Source organism: Orbicella franksi, chromosome 13, assembly GCF_964199315.1.
Source record: "Orbicella franksi chromosome 13, jaOrbFran1.1, whole genome shotgun sequence".
In the NCBI taxonomy this organism is placed as follows: Eukaryota; Metazoa; Cnidaria; class Anthozoa; order Scleractinia; family Merulinidae; genus Orbicella; species Orbicella franksi.
Window position 1 is genome coordinate 3283660 of NC_138157.1, and position 23741 is coordinate 3307400.

The following is a 23741-nucleotide window of genomic DNA, read 5'->3' on the forward strand; positions in this document are numbered from 1 at the left end:
GTTGATGACGGTAAGCTGGCTGACGGTAAACATCCCCTGTGACTCAGACAAACGCAATGGAAATGAGATGTTTGTCTGCAGTAATTATGGCTGCAAGGAGACCATTGTTAACAACAGTAGTGTTTACACTGTGCTAAAATAACAAGTTTTGCTAGATTTCGACAAAGCACGTATGTCAACCTCGCGAATGCTTCGATAAAAGACATTACGCTTGTTAAGAAAGCAGAAATTATACTTAAGAAGTAAAACAACAACAGAAAACACCAATTGAGCTGTCTCTGTTTATGATGAGAAGCTTTATTTTTGTAAAAATGCTCAAACAACACTTACATGTAGTGTAGTAAAGCTCGTTTGCTTGCTATCGATCTGCGGTCATCTCAGCGAAGTGAACCTCAGTTTCGTATTAACGCTCAGCCGACGAGAGATCAGTTGAAAGCTTGCTGTGATATTCTCTCTTGTACTCGGAGTAGAACCAGTGACAGCAATAAATTCTTTTCCAGATTTGACGCTAGTTCGGGCAATCTTGCTGCAAACCGTAAATAACTGTCGCTCCTTTCAAATACAGCTCAGCATTTCGCATTTTCATCCCGCGCAAGCTTTGAGCTCTTTGTTTCGTAATTTCCATTGGAATACTACACGTTATCATTAGGCACAATGCGATCCGATTCCTCTGGACTAGAAACTTTTAGATCCTTATTTTTAAATTTAACTAAAAGGCGATCTTTCTTCTCTCGAAAGCCACTCGAAACTGAAAGGTTAGCTCAGTGAAGTTCGGTTTGTAATTGACAGTTCTCGTCTCGCTAGCCAATCAAATTGTTTGAATAATTCTAACAAGGATCATAATTGGCTTATTTTAGAGTGCTTTATCAGAAAACAGATGTACACTCACACCACTTTTACTCGTTTGGAAAATAAAGTTCGGTTTGAAAATTCAGCCGAATGCGTAGAGAAATTAATAGGGAGAATGTCGTTCCCCTACACTTCTCTCGTGCTCCGACGGCTTCCTGCGTGCTCTACAGCAGAACAGAGGGAGTCGAGGCTTCTTTGTTTGGTAATCGAAACTACTTTCCCTTTTAAGTGTTAGGATAGTTGATGAAAAGAAAAATCAACCATTGCATCCAACAAAGAGTTTACTTCTTAATATACATATTATGTTAAAATTTACAAGGTTTTAAATTAATTTACAACGCTTCTGAAACGTGACGTTTGCACTACGGATGGTATGAAACTCTGAGCGATGTACACGATAACCAGTCTTAACTTAAGACTAAATTAATATTGCGATGATTCAGCAATGATAATAATATAGCAATAATACAAAAAACATCAAAAATGAAAATGAAAAATATATAATCAAGAATGAAAAAGCGAAAGCCTGAAAACTTAACAATGAAAAAAACATGCGTTATGATCATTGGTCAGTCAATCAAATCATTTGAGCTCCAGCGTTGTATTTGGTAAAACAACTTTAAACATAAAAATAATTGAATTTTTTTTTTTATTCAGGTTTTTTCGTTGTTATTGACGTTAGTAATCGACTTTCCTTTTGTTAAACCAATCGTAAGCAGCGTCTGTGTCACGTGACCTCCGCTGAGCAATCGGGAAACTGCAGCGTTCTAACGCAAACTGGCAGACATCTGGAAGACTTTCCTGACGCTGTGAACAACAGAGCAAGAAAAAAACTTTTAGGACCGTTTAGTGAGGTAGAAGAAACACTGTAAAATGATATCAAATAAGCCGTTTGAATTTCCTGACTGAAAGTCTACAAGTATTGCATGCTTTGCAGTATGAAGAAAGCACTTCAAGAAGACTCTGAAAAAAAGACGTCTTCCCTGTTTTAACCGGTTTAATAGCATTAAATTTAAAAGGTAATGATTTAAGAAAAAAATAGATTGCAGAATGTAGGGATAACTACATTTTGCTCTCCCTTCAACAATTGGCTTGATACCTTCATCTTGGTGTTCGATGGAAGATACTCAGTCATATTTTTAGCTCTGTTTTGAACAAAATGCAGCCAAATCGACTTGAGAGCGTACCGCACGATGGAAGCTGCCTTGGTAAATTCACTTGACTTCTCGCGCAAACATAGAAATTATAATTAGATACTTACCTTCGCACTTCGTCTACCAACAGTATTAGAATTAAACGCTTCGGAAAACATGAAATCCGAAGACAGAAGGAGAATGCACAACGCGGCAGACAGCAACCTTTTAGTCGTCATACTTCTTAAAGATATGGATTCTCTAGCCAGGGCAGTGTCGTGTTTCACCTTGCTGAGCAACAGAGTCAATGATCATTTCAAACGTACTGGTCAGCCTTTTATATCTTCAAAGTCCATCAAAGAAGTGTTTGTCAGGATCCGCTTTTAGTGACTAATTAGAATTAATTGGTGTCAGAGCTGCAAAGAAACAAAGAAAGACAAATTGCATCAACTCATTTTGTAGTTTGTTAAAAATTCAATTCCGTTCCCTTGCAAAATCCGCGGAACTTGTCAATCCACCACCTCCAAAAGGAAATTGTGGGGAAAAAAAATCACTCGATCTAAAAGCAGATGTCCTGATTAAATTTTAGCCATAACGATAAATTTGAAAGAAAGATATTGAGACCTGCTATAATTTTACAACATTTTAGACATGGCATGGCTGTGTAGCATAATGCAAACGTCGGCAAATTGGGCGTTTGTTAAAACCTTAACTGTGTCATCCAATATTCGATGTATTCCTCTCAATTTTCTTACACTTCTTAAATGGCGGGAAAACTAGCTATCGATTTGTTCCATCTATACGCTTACCATGTTAAGTTTAATTTTCGGTAAATGCACAGATCAAAGACGGCCAGCAATTCACAAAAAATAAAACGCCATCGTTAATTTGTTCATGATTTCTCCCTTTGAGTAACTTTATTTTGGGTGTGAACGAAATTCGGCATACATTCAGTTTTAAACGCTGAAACCACTTGTTGCTATGCAAGGTTAATTCAAGAGATTCAGAATTATTTAAATTTAGCAAGAAACTTGTTTATGATCGATTAATTTGATAAGGGTTATCTTTTGTTGGGGGAAAAGAACGGCAGAGTCACTTCGGTCCATTATCAGGCTATTTACTTTTGCCCTTCATATAACATCATAACAGCACCTATTTTAATTTACCTGTCGTGACAAAAAGGAAAAGCTCTTTTACATGAGGCTTCCGTGTCAGCTAAAAGCTTCCTTTTCGAATAAAGTAACTCATGAATGAATATCGCAAAAAATATTGGCAATCCAAGTCTTCTTTTTTATTTTTTTATTTTTTTTTTTTCAAAATTGCACTCAAACAGATTTAAAGCATGCATCAGATGGCGTGGCAAAGGAAGAAATTATCATTACAGCAATAAAGTTTCTCGAAAACATGACACAACATAACACTTTGAATATGATTTTCATCGACGGCGTGCTTACCAAGCGCAGATTCAATATTGGACTCGCTATCTGAGATCGGGAAAGCCTTTTGAAAGGGACAATTAAGCTGATGTTGAATGGGCCACGGACAAACAAGACAGCTGACAAGAGAAAATACAACTGTTATCACCTACTCTGTGGGCGATAGGTCATAAGTTACGTGATCTACTAGAACGGAGTTCTCCAAGCAAACAGTTTGCTTGGAGATTTTACTAACACGGCAGGTGGTTAATTTTTTTTCCGCTATAGGGGTAGCAATTTTGTCAATGCCATTTGGTAGGACAGGAATGGAAAACTTCTCTCTCAAACTTGATAAACCAACAAATATGTATGTGGAGTTTTACGAGTAAAAAGTTCAATTCTCGCACCGTTTTTAGCTTTTATCGTTTTATATTTAATTATGATCGCATTGTGTTAGCAGGAGCATTTCGTTTTCTAAATAATAAAGATTAAGATATGGCTGCTCAAAAATAAGTTTGATTCAAGGGTCGTCGAATGAATGAAAAAGTTTCTGAACCAACTTGAGCGAAGTCAAAGACTTTTAATAAGTCGGCGGTCTTAATTCTAGTTTTGAAATAAAATCCTACTCTAAGTATTGGCCATCGCTTTCTTACTCCATTGGTCGACGTCTGTGAATTTCAGCGCTTGAGATGTATAAAGGCTGGTTTTGGGGGACAGAGGATAGCTCTAGTTTATGGGTAACGTTTCACTCTTTGATCACAGTTTCGTAGAAAATCATTATTGATAAAGCAAGAAACTACATATGGACATTCAGATTAACACACTGTGTCTTGACGCTATCCATTGAGTAGCAAACTGTACGCTGAAGACAAAGACTAGACTAAATTGTATTTTTGTTTACATCACAGCAACGAACCCTTTTTGCCAATCTCAAACCATTGAATGAAATATAATTAAAAGTACCTGCATGTAAAACAAAAGATCGAAAATTATGACATAATTAGGGTAATTAGTGCTATTATTTAAACCGATCAGGGTGGTTTTAATTTCCGCCCATTATGAGGTCCGGGACTTAAGTTAAAACTCACGCACATGTAATATTAAGTTAATAGCAGGTGATGCTAACCATGCTAAGAAAAGGAGCGCTACCGGCATAAAAAATTCAGTTCAGCAGAACCTTTGTTAACAGGACAATCTTTTATCTCCAGGTTGCTTTTCCTTTTCTTTCAGCTCTTTAATAATCTTATTACTTTTCTTTGGCAGTCGCCGTAAGCGGGGAAAACTGTAAGATTATCTGATAAATACATTAATATTTAGAAAAAAAATTGATTGCAATAATGTGCTAGGCTAAACCACAAGAAAATGAAACTTAAGTTGATAGACAACTTTATGACAACGAACGCTTAATGTGAAACCAAAAGGCAATAGGAAGGAGGCTGACCAATCCATGCAAGTGTCAATATTCTTACCCTAACAGGCAACGAAGATAAGCATCAACTTCACTTCTCTCAAGAGTTCAGCTGTATTCTCTTAAGTATCTAACCTGGTTACAACAGCTGGAGACTGACTAGAAAACTTTCGGGTTGCTTCGGTCTCCAAACTCAAATAATACATTTTTTTCTGTCCTGCTATTTATATATATATCTGTGTAAAACTGTAAATGTACGAGTGAATAAAGTTGTTGTTGCAACATGCCACCAAAGGCTCGAAGAAAGTAGCTTGGGTCGTGAGAATCAGACTTATCAGCATTGTGGTCGCGTAAAAATAGGGGCGGGAACAAAATATCATTGTAGAAGGAGGGTGTCGGGACAGGAGGGATACCCGCATTTCAAGCCATTAATAATAATAATAATAATAATAATAATAATAATAACAATAATAATAATTTTTTAAATAATAATTATAATAATAATAATTTTATTGGGCTCATTAAAATTCTTTACCGAAACTTTACTTGATAATTATTTACAGCACAAAACTATTTACAATAACAATTGTATCAAAATCGTTTAAAAAAGAAAGCAAAATGTAGTTTATAGAAAGGAATCATCATCATCATCATCATCATCATTAGTCTCCTTTCTTAGCTTAAATAGTTTTACCCCTTTTTTGGTTCGCGCCTTCATCCTTAGTTATTTTTGTTATTATCTCACTTTGTTATACAGTTCATTGCATATTTTCATTTTATTTCTCACTGTACAACTGACGATGAATGATGTCTCATCCGAAACATGTATTTTCTTCTTTAAAAAATGAACTTCAAAAACATCGTGTGGTTCATCAAAGCAATAATAATAATAATTAAAATGCTTAAACAGGGAGCCCACCATAAGGTGCTCTTCAGTGGGGCCGTACATAAATAAATATTAAAAATTAACTCGGGCGTTTTAAAAGCAAACACCTTGAACTTCTATCTATTGAAAGGAAACAGTTTCCAGCTGAGGCCTTTTTATGAAAGTTTTGACTTTAAGGTGTCTCGATATCTGTTAGATTTCGGAAAAAGTAATAAAAATCAAAAACTACCCGAGAATTATAATGGGAGTGACCTGAAGGAAAAGTATCCTTCTTGAGATCGCAAAAAAAAAAAAACCCAAAACTTTCATGTCTTCAAAACATAGCTTCAAGACGCATTTTGGTATTACAGTCAACTCTCTCTTAACGGACACCTCTATAAGAGGGACACCTCTATAAGACGGACACCTGGTGCTGGTCCCGGCTGTTTCTCAGTCATTTTACTATAACCAAATTCTCTATTAGACGGACACCTCCATAAGACGGACAACGGAAACTTTGAAATCGTCAACGGACACTTGTGAGGTGCTGAATGTGACCGCAAATTACGATTTAGGGAAGAAAAATTCTTAAATTACCAAGTACGTGACTCTTTTTAACATCAGACCTTTAATTGACAGCTCTCTTCACTGTTTGGACTCTATTTAACACGTTAACTATTGATTGTAATATGACGAGAGATTCAATTTTATAACTATGTTTTGTCCCAGTTTGTGGGTTTCGTTCAAGTAAATAACTTAAAACAAACTTTAAACAGACGCGTATTCACTGTGCACAGGTTCAGCATTATTATCTTAAAATTCCTGGGGTCATGTTACGTCGACTCTCTACAAGCCCGACACCTCTCTAAGACGGACAGCTGAGGCCGGTCCCGATGGTGTCCGTCTTAGAGAGAGTTGACTGTATTTGAAGCAATGTCATCAAAATAGTGTTCAACTGTAGGTCTATTTATTATTATGATGCAAAAAGTATAATTTAAAATGTTGTTGCGATTTACTCGAGATTTTAAACACATAAATTTGTTATTCTTGTGTATTCTACTTTCACTGGTTTGGCCGTTTTTCATATCGATCACTGGTTCGCGCAAAATTCTTTTTTTACCGATTTTCAATTTTTTTTGTTTATCGTTTCCATGGGAATGTCGATTGCCTTAAAAAATACATCATACAAAATGTCAATCGATTTCAAATTAATGGTGTAATTTTGATATCGATCCAATTAGGGGAAGACTGTTAAAAAGCTGATTGAAAATGCTTGGTATGGAGCAGAAAAACTTGTACCGAGACACCTCAACATGTTATTGTTTTCACGAAAAATTCAGACGATCTTTAGGTTTCCCGTGAAATTATATATAGCATGATACGGTACCATCGACTGTGCCAACGACCCTGGAGCCAGTTTCACGAAGGTACCGAAAAGTTTCGCACCCGGAAAGCCGAACCAAAATCTCAAATCTTGTGATCACAGAGCTGCTTTATTCGCACATTCTTAAGAAGAAGAAAGGTTCAATTCATACACGTTTCAGGTGTATACACCTCCTTGTTTTTAGATACAGATTAACTAAAAATGGCTTTGCGGGCCCAAAACGTTTCCGTTAGAAAAGGCAGGTTAGAAACCAACGGTTGGTTTCTAACCTGTCTTTTTTAAACTCTTTTAATAACAGGTTCCCTGGATCTTTGAGCCAAAAAAAAAAGATTGTATAAGACGGCAAAAAGCCAATTATTTGTTTTGGTCTATCGTTATAAGCCTTTCAGTAAGACCAAGGCTGTCAAAAAAGTGATGTTTAGTTTCTTCGTGGTTAACATTTTCAGCTTTAAAAGCCCGATGGTACTTTCGAACGCCAAGGTAAACGAGGTAAGGTAAAAACATATCAACACGACCAGATAATCCGGGCTCATCTGTTAACAGATTATATATTTTTTATTTCCTCTACAGGGACAGCAGAAGGGGAGGGGCTGGTAGGGCCATAGACCTTCAACTTTTTTGCTTAGGTTGATTTTTTAGGGCTCCAGAACGCACGAGAAATCGCGGAACAGTGGCTCCTAATGCTTGTTCATTTTGGCCAGATTTTTCAGCCCTATCACTTGAAAATGGTCTCTGCGGTTCCTGTTCTACTCATGTAAGGAGGTTGATAGTCAGAAATAGGTGGCAGGCTACAGTTTGTGATTTAATCGACTGAGGTTTTCTAAACACAATGATTTACCTCGGCAGAGAATAAATGGCAAGGGAGTTACAGTAATCCCCCATATAGGCCTTATTTCCAAAATAATCTCACAGAATCTTTTTTAAATATGCTAACCAGTCATGCCTTGGATACTGTTACGAAACACGTTGCAACAAATAGTTTGAACGAAAGTGAAGAATGATCATCGCCGTTAATTTTCCAATTTAAGCAATTGGAAAGAAGAAGCCTGAAAAAATCAGGGCTTCAACGGGATTCGAACCCGTGACCTCCGCGATACCGGTGCGATGCTCTATGCTCATATCTTCTCCTCACGGGAAGATATGAGCTCAATAAATTGACCTCGCTCCCAATGTGTGGCTTCATAGCTCAGTTGGTAGAGCATCGCACCGGTATCGCGGAGGTCACGGGTTCGAATCCCGTTGAAGCCCTGATTTTTTCAGGCTTCTTCTTTCCAATTGCTTAAATTGGAAAATTAACTGCGATGATCAGTCTTCACTTTCATCTACAACCGCAGTTCATATATGAATTATTTCATATAAACTTCACATCAAATAGTTTGGACGGTTACAAAATTTGTAACGATTACAAACGCGATTCCACTATAATAAAGTTAGCGCGTTCAGTTTCCCAAGTCACGTGGTATTAAGCATAGTCCTCTTATTGGAAGTCGGCTTGACCCGGAAAACAAATTATGGTCACATGCAGTGAAATGTTTTGAAGACCAGTTGCATGATTGGTACTTTTCTGATGGGGGTTATTTCCTACATTAGTTAGAATTGATCACCAGCTGCTGGTCGAAAATGGAGCTCGCATACCTCCCCTCTCTTCTCTAGAAGGAACGAAGACTGGACTAGAGAGAGCGGCAGTAATGGTGTATTGTTATATATATGGCTTGTGTTTGTAATAGTGCCATTGGTCTGACATCATTTACTACTTATTAAACCCGAACTTATTAACCTCGAACTTATTAACCTCTAACGTTCGTTGGAAAAAAGGAAATACCATCAAAACTACTGTAGTTAAGGCTGATAACTGGTATCCACCGATAAGAAATACCGTTAATAAATCTCATTCACAAAAAAAGATTTCGTTGTTCAGATAAAAGTTGAAAAAAATGTTTGACATCTTTACTTTCCTCGTAAAATAATAGTTACTTTTTGTGAGAGAGCACGAAAATTTGGGCTGGTCGGACGACGCTAAATGGACAATAACGTGGGGATGGCCATATTCCATTTATATAACCTTAACTTCATTACTCGTTTTACTGTCAAATATGTCTTTGTACAGCAGACGGTCAGGACTCTTCAACACTGGCAGCAGTAAAATCAGTTTTTACAAGAACTTAAACGAGAAAATATAAGAAATAGGAAAATCAGGACGAAGTCATCTCACAGCATTTTATTAATTTATTCTGTGTATTTTAGAATTGTAACTTTTAGTTGTTATTTATGTATTAATTTTAATAATTATTGCAAGGCGCTGTTGGACATTTTCATAGAAACGGCGCGGTATAAATTTTTTACCATTGTTATTATTATAACTAAAGATACAATTTAACGTCGCTAGCCTTAATAGCTTGGGTGGTTTGTTTTCCCATTACACACCACGAGATATTCTCTGGAGAATTGTTCTTTTATCCGTCTAAAAATTATTTATTCGTACACATGCTACTATTTAAAAATTTGAAAGCGAGAGAATTGTTTTTTATTCATCTAAAAATTATTCATTGGCATACTTGCAACTATTTGAACATTTGACAGCAAGAGTTCTGAAGATCAAGTATCATCACATGATCTGAAATGGGCAACAAACCGGCTAAGCTAAAAGGGTCTATTGAACCGACTTAACACCTTACCTTATCTCTTTAGTATTTTCTTTGTTGCGGCAAAATATTTTCGAGGAAATTGATGTAGTTTTAAAGGCGTAACCGTCTATACAAGATAGCTTTTACAATTACATATTTTCCTCTCACAATGGATGACATATAATGCTGAGCGACTGTTCTTCTTAAGTTATTTACAATATATAAAGGTTAAGAATATTGTACGCTTACATTATCAGGCATCCTTCAGAACATAGTATTTAACCCTCAAAGTTCCTTTTCTTAGCAGTAAAACTGATGCTTTAAATATCATCAGTCACAATTATAAATTATAAAACTATCGTCAGCTAGAGTTTCAAAAATGCTTCTTTCGTGTCACACTTGTACACTTATGACCCAGAATTCCCTATTTCGTTGTCATGGATTAAAACATTAGATGTCCCTCTTGTTCCGCTTGTTCCGCGTTGCATTGTTCTACTCTGCACCACGTGACGAACGCTGGTTTTTCGAGGCTGCGTACAATGAAACAAGAAATAAAATTGCATAACTTATGATAGGTTTGGAGAGAAACTGAGCCTATCTCGAGTTGCGGCCGTCCGCCATGATTGTAAAACTGCTTTTCAATCACAATGAAATTTAATTTGTTGTAACAAAATCAGTTCAAATATAAATACAGAGGATACTATGAAAAATCTGCAGTAATTTCGGTACTACACCTCGGTCGATGTTTAGGTTGGATGAGCATTTTACTCTTAAGTTTCATTTGTTATTTATTTTAAGGATGAACATAAGCTTGCTCGTCTGACATTCAAACTCACTTGCACGTAAAATATTCAAATATTTACCTTAACAGTTCTTTTACCAACATGATTTGAGTTAAAGGATTCTGTCTGCACGAGCCAACAAGAGATGAAAAGAATACAGAACACGACAGGCATAAAACTTCCAGCCGCCATAGTTCATCAAAACGTGAAACAAATTGCTACAAGAACAGCGTTAATGTTCTTTCTATCTTGCGAAGCGGTAAACTGAAATCAGTGATTTGCCAACCTTTCGTTAGGCTTTAGACGATATTTGGCAAGTTGTAGCGTTCTCATTGGCCAATAGCCACGCTTTAATTTGCGATACGCAAGAGAGAGTTTCCACGTTGTGAAGACGAGAAAAGCTGTGGAAACACGAGCCCACAGTTCGTGTTGCCACAGCTGTTTGCGAATTTTTCAATTCTTGCATGTTTCCATAAAACTACTAATCACGCACTCGCGGGCAGTAAATTTGTCTGCGAAAATTTGTTTCGGATCTGTAAAGAGCTGTTCTTTGACCGTCTTAAACATCTTCACTGCGATATCTTTTTTCTTTTTTTTTTTTTTTTTGCTTTGTTTTGTTTTTTGTTTTCTTTTTCAGAGAAATTGCTTTGGCAATTCGTACATGTGGATTTTGCATTAACTAAGACAATTAAAGTTTATTTCGATATTAGCCCTTGGGAATTAAACCGTTCGCAGAAGGATGCGCGATTCTAGATCTGCAGCTGTTTCGACTAGACACATTACCACAGCACTCTGTTAAGAAAAATCTCATAAAGAGAAGCTAGGTTCATTAGTCGGAATAAAAGTTGCTTCATAACGTCTTGATTTAGCAATTTTTAAAATTGTACAGCTAATCTTCATTCGCTGTAGCTTGTTTAAAGTTCATTTTCCTGAAACGTGAGCAAGCCTGCATACAAATCAATTATGTTCAGATCGCGAAAGGTTTAGCAGCCCAATCAACTTCATCGTCAAACTATATACCGGTAAGCTTTGGTTAGGAATAATAGAATTTCCTTTTGGTTTGATAAGCGATGGATACAATTTTCGATCCAGCCGAGACTTAAGCGTTGCGACGTCTTCGAGCCGGAAGTCGTTCGTTCAATCTCATGTTAGTTTTTCCGCTATTTCTGAAGGTTGTGGGCGTACGTAGTGTAGTTCCGCTAAGAAAATAAATTTAATACTACCGATACTATTGAATTTTTTTCGGTGTGCTGTAAAACCTTTTTCGCACGGTTCAGTGAGAAACTAAAAACGCCCTCTTTTTCAAGAGACGGTCACTTCGTGATAACATTCGAAACACTTCCATTTCAGCATCATGACTATTAAAATTCTTCATGTTTGTTTTTAGTATATTGGAAACTTCGTTATCGCACTCCCTGGTATTGGACAGCTCAGGTGCTCGCGTCCCAATTAAGTGAAAAAATAAGGCGTCTGCTGAGATCCAATCAGATAGAAGTATTTTTTTATAGAACGATATGATTAAACATGGAGCCTACTCAGTCCACTTAGAATTAATAAACTTAGCACACCGCCAGACTTGATCGGCTTAGCTAAAATTTGTATAGTACCGTATTTTCTGGATTAAACGCCGGGTGTCGCACGTAGATTCGTAAAGAAAACCCTTAAGGTATTTATATTCGAGCTATAGTAAGCTTTAGGTATAATTATAAGATATTTTAAAGCTCTAAAAATAATGAATAAAAATTCTAATAAACTACAAGCTCTAATAAACTGCAAAAGTCAATAAACGCCTGATCCGCGAGTCAAGTTTAAAATAAACGCCGGGGGCGTTTAATCGAGAAAATACGGTACGTATGCTCACAGCCAATTACTGAAAAAGAATGGCAGCATATATTTGGACAGCTGTCTCGCCTAAGTTAGAACTTGTCAGTTTGGCATAGTTAAAGGTCCACGTAGTGCGTCTATACAAATTTACGTTGGATTAATTCAGACATTTTTCAAGGCCTGATAATTATTCGATGGGGAGAGGAGTTGAGGGGCGCGACCAAAAAGATTTGAAGCTACCGGGGCCCTGGTCGCAAATTCTGTGCATGTGTCGTTTGTGTTGGTCTAAGTACCAGACTATCCTTAAGAGAACGCACCTCTTGCCTCATTCGCAAAGTAATCCGATTTAATGGCAGTTGAAGTCAACACTGTATGATAGACGCTTTAAGGGCGTTTACTCGAGCTTCGTATCTCAATATAAAATCGTGCTCTACAATTATTGAACAGAAGAAATAGAAAAAAATAAAAGAATCAGGATATTTAACATAAGAGTTGAGCTTAGATATTTACTATTTAAGTTGCTTCGTTGAGTATCCGCTTTATCCAATTGCATGTCATTTGCCTCAACTTCAAAGTTCTGTTCACGAAGATTTTTGATTTTTCACCATCTGAGATGTTCATGAAAACTAGCATGAACTTTGCTACTTTGGGTAGCTTTCAAACTATAGAACTCGGGGACCAATCCGTTCCGACAACCCTCGACATCTTTGTATGTGAGATAAGCGTATAAGGCATGATTCTCTCCAAAGCTTTCTCACAAAACACATCATTCGCGTTGTTCACGAAGAGCGAAGCAATCTCCTCATCAGTTTCCGTGCTTTCGGCTAGGAACGTCTGGCACTATGAAAACCTGTTCCCCCCCCCCCCCCCCACACACACACACACACACACACACACCACCTCGCCCCTCCCCCCTCCCTAATTTAGCGACCAAGAAAAAAAAACGGCTTGCGTTTTCTGACTCGGACTGTTAGTACAACCTCTGATTATATTAGTATATCAGAAATCGACATTCTGACAGAGCGAATATTGAGTCACACAATTATCCACAGCGAATGATTACGTGTCACAGAGGACCTATTTACTAACACTTTAACTGATATGCCTCAATAATTCCCTCGTCACTTGGTTTTCCGGAGAATATTCTGCTCGTGAGAGGAAATATATATGGGGAAAGTTGTTTTCTTTCACACTCCTACCCTTCTCCTCGCGTTCAGGATAGCGACTCGCGCGAAGAAGCAAAACACCGACAATGTAAGCCACTGAGGTACTTTGAGTAAAATACATGTTGTATGTTCTAATTTGTATGGATGACATAAACTTAGAGGGCGACTGAAACAGACGACTTTATGGCATAAGTAATGCTTGTTGTTACCTCAGGTCCCTATGATCTTCCTCACTAAAATATGACATTCTAAATAGAATATGTAATATCTTGGCTTGAATCTATTCCAAAACAAGAAAAAAAACTCTTTCAGAATATTTTGAATGTGATTTTATTGTGCTATATTACAATATTTTGACGATATTTTTATAACTATATATAAAGTTCTAGAGTTTATAGTGGTTTGATCGCAATAATCGAACTCTTCTGGCTACTAAAACAAAATAAACACAAACTATCTTTGTAACTTCAATAGAAAACGATGCGGCGGCGAGATGAAATCAATCCGTTTCATGATCATTGATGAAAATACTCCAGGTTCCCCTTCTCTGGTTTCTCATTGGTTATTTCTTCATCACGTGACTTCTGCTGAGAATCAAGACAGTGTTGAAGCGCCAATTGGCAGGCATCTCTAGAAATTCCGTGAGGCTGCTAATTATGAAACAAAATAACAATTACTCATAAAACAGTTGCGTGGTAAAAGATCTTTATACACTCTGAACAAACTAGTAAATAAAATGCTTTAAAATTCCGTGAACGAGCTCTGTGTTTTTTTACGCGAGCCTTCACCAGGTAGAAAGGCAATGAGCACATAAGTTCGCAATCTTAAAATTCGTTTCAGTAGTGGGAATGCTTTCTCTTACCTAGTATATCCTTGTTGACACTAAAAAGAACACACTTCTCAAGCGACGAACTAATTAAAGATTTTTGAAAATGTTGGTTAGCGTCTTATAAGAAATCTTACCTCTGTGGGTAAGCCATGCCTAACATTGAGTGAGGTTAATGGAACTGATGAAACTTACATCAATCATTATAATTCAGCGAAGAGAACACCAATAAACAAAATTCCGCATGGTATATTTAACATTTAAACTCGCTAATGTGGGTAAGAGGTCAATACAAAATATTTACCTTGACAGTTCTTTTACCACCAACTCTATTACCAAAAAATGCCTCCGATGACACGAGAAGCGAAGCCAGGAAAAGAATGCATAACAGGCCGGAGATGCCAAATCTTCTAGTCGTCATAGTAATTGAAAAACTTAGAAACTCTAGTGATTGGGTCCTCCTTTCAACTTGGCGAGCAGTGAATGAGTGATTCGCAAATCTTCTATTCTTCTTTATATATCTTCGAGTCACAAAGCATCGAAGAAGTCGCTTTGATCTCACGCGAGGATTTTCCGCCCCCTGAGGCTTAAGGTGGGCATATGTTAGAAGCTTACACGACCGATTGACAAGGTGAAATGGCAAACAACAAAGAAGAACAATACCAATCTATTTTGTTTGAGTTTGGCCTCAGGGCAATTCGACATTATTCTGACCTAGAACCGCTTCAAAGCTGTTTTTCAAAAGAAAATTGACACTAACGTTGTGTAACTGCCATTTACAATATCAAAAGGTAGTTCATAATTTATGTGGCTCACTATGCTCGTTTTAAATTGGTTCGTATTTTTTCTTTTAAAATAGCGACCACTTGTTGCTTTACAATCTTAAATCAAAAGTTTGAGAATGCTCAACTGCAGGCTAGACTGTTACCTTATGTTAATTTGCAGCAATTATTACGTGGCTCATCGCCTCATTATCAAGGCTGTTGATTTCTGCTGTCGTTTATGTGAGATAAATAGTGTTCCAACGTTTATTCCAAAACCAAGAGAAAGCTCTTTCAAATTTTTCGTGCAAGCTAAAACGCTTTCTTTTTCGAATAATGTACTCTTCAGTTAATAAATATCCCAATATATCGGAAATTACAGGAAGAGGTAAAATCGAAATGATTTCAAAAGGAACTCGCATACAAACATGCAATTGCCGTTCAGTTGTAAGACATGAAAAGGTGGAAGGGATAATAATCGCAAAATATTATTCTGTAGGTGTAGGTTTACTTGAGTTGCGTGGGTTTTACGTGAACGCATGATGTTGTTAGAAAATGGTGAGAGCATCTGCGAACAACACAGATGATCAATATTACACCTGTCTGTAAAATTTAACTTTCAATTCATCTCCGGTGCTCGTTATGGGAAACCTTTTGAAATGGAAAATGGAAACTGATGTTAATCGAATCGCTAATGGCCCATATTTTAACTCGTTAGGGTTTTCGCGTTGGGGATTTGTCCGCGTTGGGGATCATATTCACATGTTAATTTGCGCCTTAGAAATATTAAATATTATTATTATTATTATTATTATTATTATTATTATTATTATAAAATTCAAACGCCTGTTTTAGTAATAAAATAAGCTAACGAACATGCTGTTAAAAAGGGGCGCTAAAATTTGGATTTCTTTTTATTTACTTGCTCGATGAAGGCAATTAACGCAATTCAAACCCATCGGCTTTGCCCACTGATTGTAAAAGACAAATCTTTTCCCTTTTTCTATGCTTTCAACGCATTAAATGCGTGGTACAGTCCAACGCTCAGTGCCACACAAAGGGGCAAATGCGGCTTTCTTTGTAAACGGCTCGCGAGTTTTGTCATAATAGTAGTAATTCATTTCCATTTTTTGTTTGCGCTAATTGCGAAAGGCGGAAGAAAATTATCTTATGCATCACACAATTAAAGTTAAGATGACTTTGTCAAAAAAAAAAATGAGTTGGTTAAATACGTGGATTCCGAACATTATTTATCACACGCTGTGTCCGAAACTTACCATCATTAAACATTTGATGCTCTTTAAGCTTTATTTTCAGTAATTAGCATCAACTTGTAATAATTTGAAGAAGTGCAATTAACTCATTTGAGCATCTCCTTTTTCGCCTATTTTCCTGTCTTAGATGTTGACTAAATAACTCCTACAAGCTGAGAGAGCTCAAAAAGTACAGTTTTTTGTCCACGATACAAAGTTTTTATATCTTTATAGTTTCTCGGCATCTTGTGAGCAACTGCGAAGCCGATCAATTTCAAAAACCTCGTGTACTTTGAGAGCTAGCCCAAAAGGTACTGAGGTTCATTTTCGGCTTTTGTATTCTAAGAATCTTTTGACTTCTTAAAAAAAGAAAATGTTTCGTTATTGTTGAAAGCTTTTGTTGTTGTTGTTTGCTTGTTTCTTAATCGGTGAAAGTTTAGGGGAAAATGCTTCGAACGCATCTCTTTAAACCATTGATAGTTCATCAAGTTTAAACAAAGGAAAACATGACCGCGACGGTGTTTAGATATCTGATCTTAATTAACATAATTTTTTTATGATATATTCCTCCGTTTACTCCTTCGTTTTAGCTTCGGAAGAGAAGATATATCAAACACTCAAAACAATGTTTGACCACTTGTTCAAAACTACCCGTTACGCGTCCTATTTTGAACTATCTTCTCCGTTTTTGGAAATGTGGTCAAACACGGTCTTAACGTTTGATATCATTGTCAACAACCCACTTTGAGAACAATAGGCTCAACATATGCACTGTATTTTATACTATACATTTGTGATGGAAACCTTTCTGTTATTTTCCTCATCTAAGTAAAGTTGTTCGAAAATCCCTGGCAGTTATTACTGTGGTTGCTTCATATTGGTTCACAGTTCAGTTTTAACTGACAACTTTGTAGTCACACATCCCCTGTTTATTTCAGTCATGACCAGCAGGTTCCTTTTCAGTAATTCATTCTATTGAACTCGAAATTATCAGGTTGAAAACGAGTGTATCGGAAATTACATTGATCCCGCCCCCAGATAGCAGAGTTAGCAGACTTTACATTTACACGCTCTAAAATACTACATAAATACGGAATAAAATTTCTGTTCATCGTATCACGGGCTATATAGCTAGCCTCAAAGGAAACATAAAACCAGCAAACAACTCATTATGTTGTCATGATGACAGCTTTACAAAGATCACTTGTCTAAAAATTTATGCTCGTAGTTAATGCCAAAAAAACACGTTTCAAAACATATGTTAAACCAATCTCCGCCTGTACTTCAATACTCCTCATTAGGAAATTATATGTATTAAGAGAAAGAACATTTAAATATAGCGATGAAAGAACTTCAAATTAAAATTCAACAATTAAAACATAAAGTCGAGAAAGTACCACCTGTTTCTGTTTTTTGCTGTTTTTTTCATGACTATTGTTAACAATCAGGCGATGTTCTGACCTCGCCAAATAATGCCTTTGTGTAGTGGCGGTTTTCAGGTTCATCACTAAAAGGTAAAATTTCTCGGCCAGACATGACTGAAAAAAAAAATTGCTTAAATAACAAAAAAGCGGTTGCAAACGATTCGTCTTTCGTCGCTCACCTGCTGCTTCCTGTAACGTCAAGGAATATAATCCTGACCTGTAGGTTGTTAAAGCTAAACAGCTTGTTGTCTTTGATTCGGTTGCATTTTTTGACTGGGAAGTTAGCTAGATACATTTAGAACCTTGATTAACTAGATTAAAGAAGTTTTTAGAGGCATGTAGAGGTCAGTGACGATTTTTCCGTTTTTTTTTTTTTTTTTCGATAAAGGACATTAGAAATTTAAAGCTAGCTGCATGGATTGCTGTTTCCCTTACGAAAAATTGTTTTCCAAAAGGAACGCGGAAAGTTGTACCAAGCAGTATTGAGCATCTCTGATACATAATCTCGGAGGTCATGTATACTTAACAAATAGATTCCATGTTGCCGTGCGTCTGTTCAGTAATAGAACAGATCACGTCAAAATGTAGTAAGAACAAAATTTCCGCCATTTTTTCCGTCATCTATGCATCTGTCCTCTAATAGATCATAGGAGACAACCAATCAAAATGTGAGGATAACTTGAATTTTTATATAAAATATTTTTATAAATAAATTTATATAAATATATAATTAAGAAGGAATCGTAGATGAGAGATTAGTAAGGTAGAAGGCGCGTGCGTGTATTATGATAAATCGCGGAAGAATAATGATGGATAAATACTTGTGAAAATGGAAAGAGTTTTTACTTTTTTTTTTTTTTCTGGTTAGCAAATTAAGGAAGCAGTACTAGTTTTAAGCATAGACGGAATCAAGCTCTAAAGTTTGCTGCGGCACTGCGAGAGAAGAGTGACCTAGACCCGGCTCTACTCGATCCCTAGCCTACTAACCGAAGGCCTGGAAGGGGCTACTCGATTCTGTCTCTGTATGGCGATGCAATGATAAAATTGTGTGGCCTCACAATCTATACTGTTTTCGATATTGTAACATAAAAATTATGCTAAGATTGGAAATGCACGCGGGCGGGTCTAACTTTACAACCCTTTCGTAATTTTATGTTGTGATTCTCAGCGCAGTTGTAGCAACGCTTAATGAATGAGAATACTCTTACTAAACACCTATAAAATAAATAACAGCGGAACCGCCTTTAATTATTTTAAATTATAATATCAACACAGAGTAATGGGAGTGAATGAATTTATCAACAAGGGTCACTTTTTGTGACGTGCAATCAGATTTTCTCTACTTGCATGTTCCATAAGAATGAGCCAAGAATGAAACTTGTATGTTGACGCCATTGTAAAAGGCTACTTGCTTCTCTCCCACTCTTACACAGAGCTGCGAATGAAGGGAATATTCTACAGATAAAATAACCCGGGTGGGGGGAGGAATCTCCAATCTTAATTAAGCGTTATATTCATCGAAGGCAGCGCTTTGCAGAATTGGTAAACACAAGGAAGGCTCACTACACTGGTCGAAAAAGATTCCAAAGTGCTTTATAACTGAACCAACCAAAGCTCCACTTGTCTTAAGATATATTAGCACTTGAAACTTGCTGTTCTTTAGCAGACAACAATATTTTATACCTTTCACTGGCACTCGTAAATTCAATGCCTTAAACTGCAGGTGAATACATCATATAAAACTGAGAGGTGAAAATACAAGTTGAAGGTTTAGACTAGAAAGAACAATTCTTTTCATTGACTCTCTATCAGTTTGGGACAACTGTATCCAGTAAAAATAGTGGACTCGAAAATGACAAATGTAATATCCAGGCCGTACTGAATTAATACAACAAGCGAAGGTATATGAGCTACATTTATCATCGAAACTGATAGTGGTGTATTGATTCAGGGAATACATTTGTAAAACCGTTAATCTTCTTTTTTCGCGTTGATGGCTTGATACACTCAGGTTAAAACGGAAGCTGAGTATAATCAATATCAATACAGCGAGAGGAATGGTTAATTGAAAGAAGAATATTTTTTTAGTTAAGTTATTTATTCACGCGCAAATGATGACTAAATTCGCCATTTGACATTAACCAATAATTCTATATCATTTCTGGATTTTTCAGTCATTAAATACAACAGGCATTTCAAAGCGACATCAAAATAACCTCCGGAAGAATCTTGGCGTTAAATACTGTCAAAATTTCTGTTGGATGTTTCAATTATGACCGCCAAGATTACTTTCCTCTGATGATAGTACCTTTAAAGTTCAGTCGAATTAGCCATGCAGAATAAGAGTTTCTGGCTACGCAGCCGGCTAAGAAACGCTAACGAGAAAGAAAAGACGCCTCAAAACAATTTTCGGCCCATTGAATTAAACGACATTTTAGAGCGCTGGCCAAGCTTTAGTTTTAACAAATGCTTGGCAGAAATACGGTAATATTGTCAAGGCAGCAAGTAATCAGAATAAGGCATTGTTTTCTCAATTTCTGGCGTCCTCTGCGACTGAATTCACCGAGCGTTTGTGACTTTGAAAGAACTGAATAGTTCAATAGATTCCTGGATAGATAGCCTTTATTTTAAAACGATGAGAATTAAAGCTAAGAAGCTTGTGCGGTCGTTTGCCGTTTGTGGGGTCGATACGGTTCGCTTAAATGTTTTAACGCAGATACTCCACATCCGCCACGCTGCGTTCTAACAAAAGCGACCTGATTTGGCAGCATATTTCCAAAATAGCATAAACTGATACTTGTGCCTTTCGTTTCGTCTCTCTCGCTATTTTAACTGCTATCAAAGAAATAAATAAATAAAAAATACTCTTGGGCAAACAAAATAAACTCCCCCAGAAAAATCATTGGTTACAATTTACATATCGTCACTTCTTCATTCAATAGCCCGAATGATTCATACAATCATATAGAAAGTTCGTTGAATCGCTTTAATCTGGGCGGTTTCTGCCTCGACAATTAAAATAGTCTAGTTTGTTCAATTAATTGTGAGTTTATAATAATAAGTTTCTTCTGGGTTTGCTACTGTGTTTGTTGTAAAGTCCTAGACGGTGAGCTTCGATGTTCTATAAAAATAATTTGTTGCATTTCTCTTAGCTTAGTTTAAAATTGGTTACAGTCGGCAAGATCAGTCAAATTTGAAGTTCGTCTTCCAAGTTTTAATTATGTTGTAGGCTTTTATTACGATACGATAAGGTCGTCGAGACTAAAATTACTCCTGTAAGAATCGAGTTCTTGCAAGATTATGTTTTTAATGCAGTTTTTTCAAGATCAAGTCCACATAGCCCAAGAAAAGTTGAAGATTGCTTGAAACAAAAGCAGTAGTTTTTATCCCACAACAACCACACAAGCACTTGGTGTCTTTTCAAGGCAGTTAACAAAAACATTGGCAAGACTGACTTGATCAGGGCTAACTAACTGAAAGTATCTTTGAAAAAAATGAGACGTTTCATTAAGATTGCAATGTGTCCTCAGAACATTTCGCATTTAATTTCTCTATTTCTCATGCATGTTAACTGTGAAGATCTTTCAGCTTCGTTCAGGTGGCTTGATAAAATGGCGTAACGGCCATCATAAAAGTTTTAATGACAAACATTCAAGAGTCCTTTAGTTAATAATATTATCGACTCTTCCATTTCTATTGTAGCACCATACGATAGTTCCTTGGGATATTATACGTTTTCTTTTATTTATTTATTTTTTTTATTTTCCACAGAAAAGGAGATAAAAAGTTCTTCAAAAGATAACGACTTGGAATGTTCAAAAAGATTCAACTAACTGAAAGTGAAAAGTTTGGAAACCTTGTATTTAAGACCTCTGAGAAGTAACAGCATGCGTTGAATAGATCTCTGGTTTAATGTAGCTGTATTATTGGTTCTTTTCACAATAATAGATCAAAATGAGTTACCACTCCAAAATAACTCTTGTCTTTTCAATGTGGATTGTCATTAAACATCTGCTCTGGAAAATCAACGCTTTTACCAATTGGTCTTGTGTGAAGGACAAACGTGGGCGCGCGTAATTAGTGAAAGGGGAAAAGACTGCCTTCAAATTACAGCATTTGTCTTATCTTCTTATTCATAAACGAAAGACACGAAGCTATACAAATAACGCGAAAGGCCTAACAGTTCATCGCCAAACAGAGGGACGTGTGTAGAGGGACGGACGGTGAGCGTAGAAAAACCACAAGTATACCACAGACAGACAAAGCACACAAGCCATGGGCTTAAAGTTTCTAGCTCTCGTTGTTGTTGTGCATTGTATCTTGAGCTTCTCAGAGGCTTTCACTTCAAATCAAATTGGGAAGAGATCTAAAATATTTAAGGTAGAGTGTTCGCCATTTGTTTTATGTGGAACTAGCTGTTATTTCGTCTGTATCATGGCTGCGCTATCTTATCTCGACCGTAATAACTTTGATAAAATTGTATCAACAAAATATATGCAAAATATCCTATATGTACCTCCAATATATAATATATACCTCAAATTTAAGATTTATCAACTTCGAGTCAGAGAGCGTATCTAGCCACAATATACTGGTAACCTTTCTGATTAAAACAAGATCTTTTATCATTTTGAAGGTTTACGAAAGGTTATTATCGATCTATTTTCCCTATTCCATTAAAGACAGAGTTTCTGTTTTAAAGCCGTTCACAATTTTAGCCAGTCCAACGATAGCTAAGTGAAGTTAAAGCGGAAATGCCCGACAAGTAGACTGGAACATAGGACCGCTACTGATTTGATATCCGGCCTCTGTCATAATCAACAACACTAAAGAATTGCCATCTTTGTTTGTGCTGGAGGTTCAGTTGATGAAATAAGTAGTATTTTTTCTTCTCAAAGCAAGGCTGTCGTACCAAAGTGAGATCTTAATTTCTGGCACTTACAGTGCAGTCTCTTTGTCACCTTAGCATTGCATCGGTTACCTAGCAACCTTCTGAGAGAAACGCTGGTTCAGAATATGTCCAGGTATCACACGGTTTGCGCATCGCGGAAAGCTTAGCCTAATTATTTACAATTTTGGGTAATCAGTGTTTTAACCAGCCTTTTGTCCTTTATGGTTTGTTATTATCTCTTTGGTGTTTTTCTATTTTATCAAACTCTATGTACTATTGAAAAGTTTTCTTCAATTTAAAGGTAATTTTGTGCGTGGCCAAAATAACTCAAAATACCGTGACTGAGCTCCTTTAAGGGAGCTTGAAAGACCCCGAGAAGAGAGCTTTGAAAGTTCTAACAACATTTTCAAACAAATCAGTTTGCCTTTTAAATCTAGCGACGAGGCTAAAGTTCTCCAAAATATGACGAGCGTGGTCATTCCACGTTGCTGTTCGTGTGAGTGCAGTTATTCGTTGCTTGTATTTCTAAGTGTGGGTTGAAGCCTTGCTTAGCTTTGTTACTGTTGACACTGTTGGAAAAGAGGTTCTCTTTAAAAATATAGAAGAAGGGTGAACAGTTTAGGCAGTCCGAACTTATTATTTCGAGAAATCATGACATTTTTTCGCTCGTCGTCCGGCCAGTGGTATTAATCAATGAATGCATCAATCATATGCGGGAGGCGCGGTGCATCATGGCTAGTACGCTGGACTCCGAATTGAGCGGTCTGGGTTCGAGCCCTATAGCCGGGGACGTTGTGTTGCGTTCTTGGCTAAGACACTTTACTCTTAGTGCCTCTCTCTGCCCAGATGCTTAAAGGGTGCCGGCAAATTTAGTGTTCATGGACTAGTCTCTCATCCAGGGGGGAATGGAAATACTCCTAGTCGCTTCATGCTACAGAAACCGGAATAAACTCCGGCCTGATGGGCCACTTGGCTCAGCTCGTATGCAGACTTTACCTTTTCCATTTGTATTCTCCTTCCAGGAGCAATTGCAATCCACAAGAGATTTCCAAGGATTTTGTCGTACCGCCATGCAGATATGTCAAGGGCAAAGGGAAGAAAAGGCAGTAAAACCAAGTCTTAGACGAGAAATCGAA

The 23741-nt window shown here is 36.9% G+C and overlaps 3 long non-coding RNA genes across 3 annotated transcripts; all 3 read right to left on the minus strand.

Moving 5' to 3' along the window:
• Positions 1-905: 905 nt before the first annotated feature.
• Positions 906-2477, minus strand: LOC145466609 (uncharacterized). The gene is made up of 2 exons (XR_014041957.1): positions 2111-2477; positions 906-1656 (listed from the first exon to the last, which is right to left on the minus strand). It is a non-coding gene; the product is annotated as an uncharacterized LOC145466609 (long non-coding RNA).
• A 6254-nt stretch (positions 2478-8731) lies between these two features.
• Positions 8732-10718, minus strand: LOC145466398 (uncharacterized). Its single transcript, XR_014041880.1, has 2 exons — positions 10542-10718; positions 8732-10208 (listed from the first exon to the last, which is right to left on the minus strand). It is a non-coding gene; the product is annotated as an uncharacterized LOC145466398 (long non-coding RNA).
• Positions 10719-13780: 3062 nt separating this feature from the next.
• LOC145464815 (uncharacterized) lies at positions 13781-14917 on the minus strand. Its single transcript, XR_014041459.1, has 2 exons — positions 14581-14917; positions 13781-14100 (listed from the first exon to the last, which is right to left on the minus strand). It is a non-coding gene; the product is annotated as an uncharacterized LOC145464815 (long non-coding RNA).
• Between the last annotated feature and the right edge of the window lie 8824 nt (positions 14918-23741).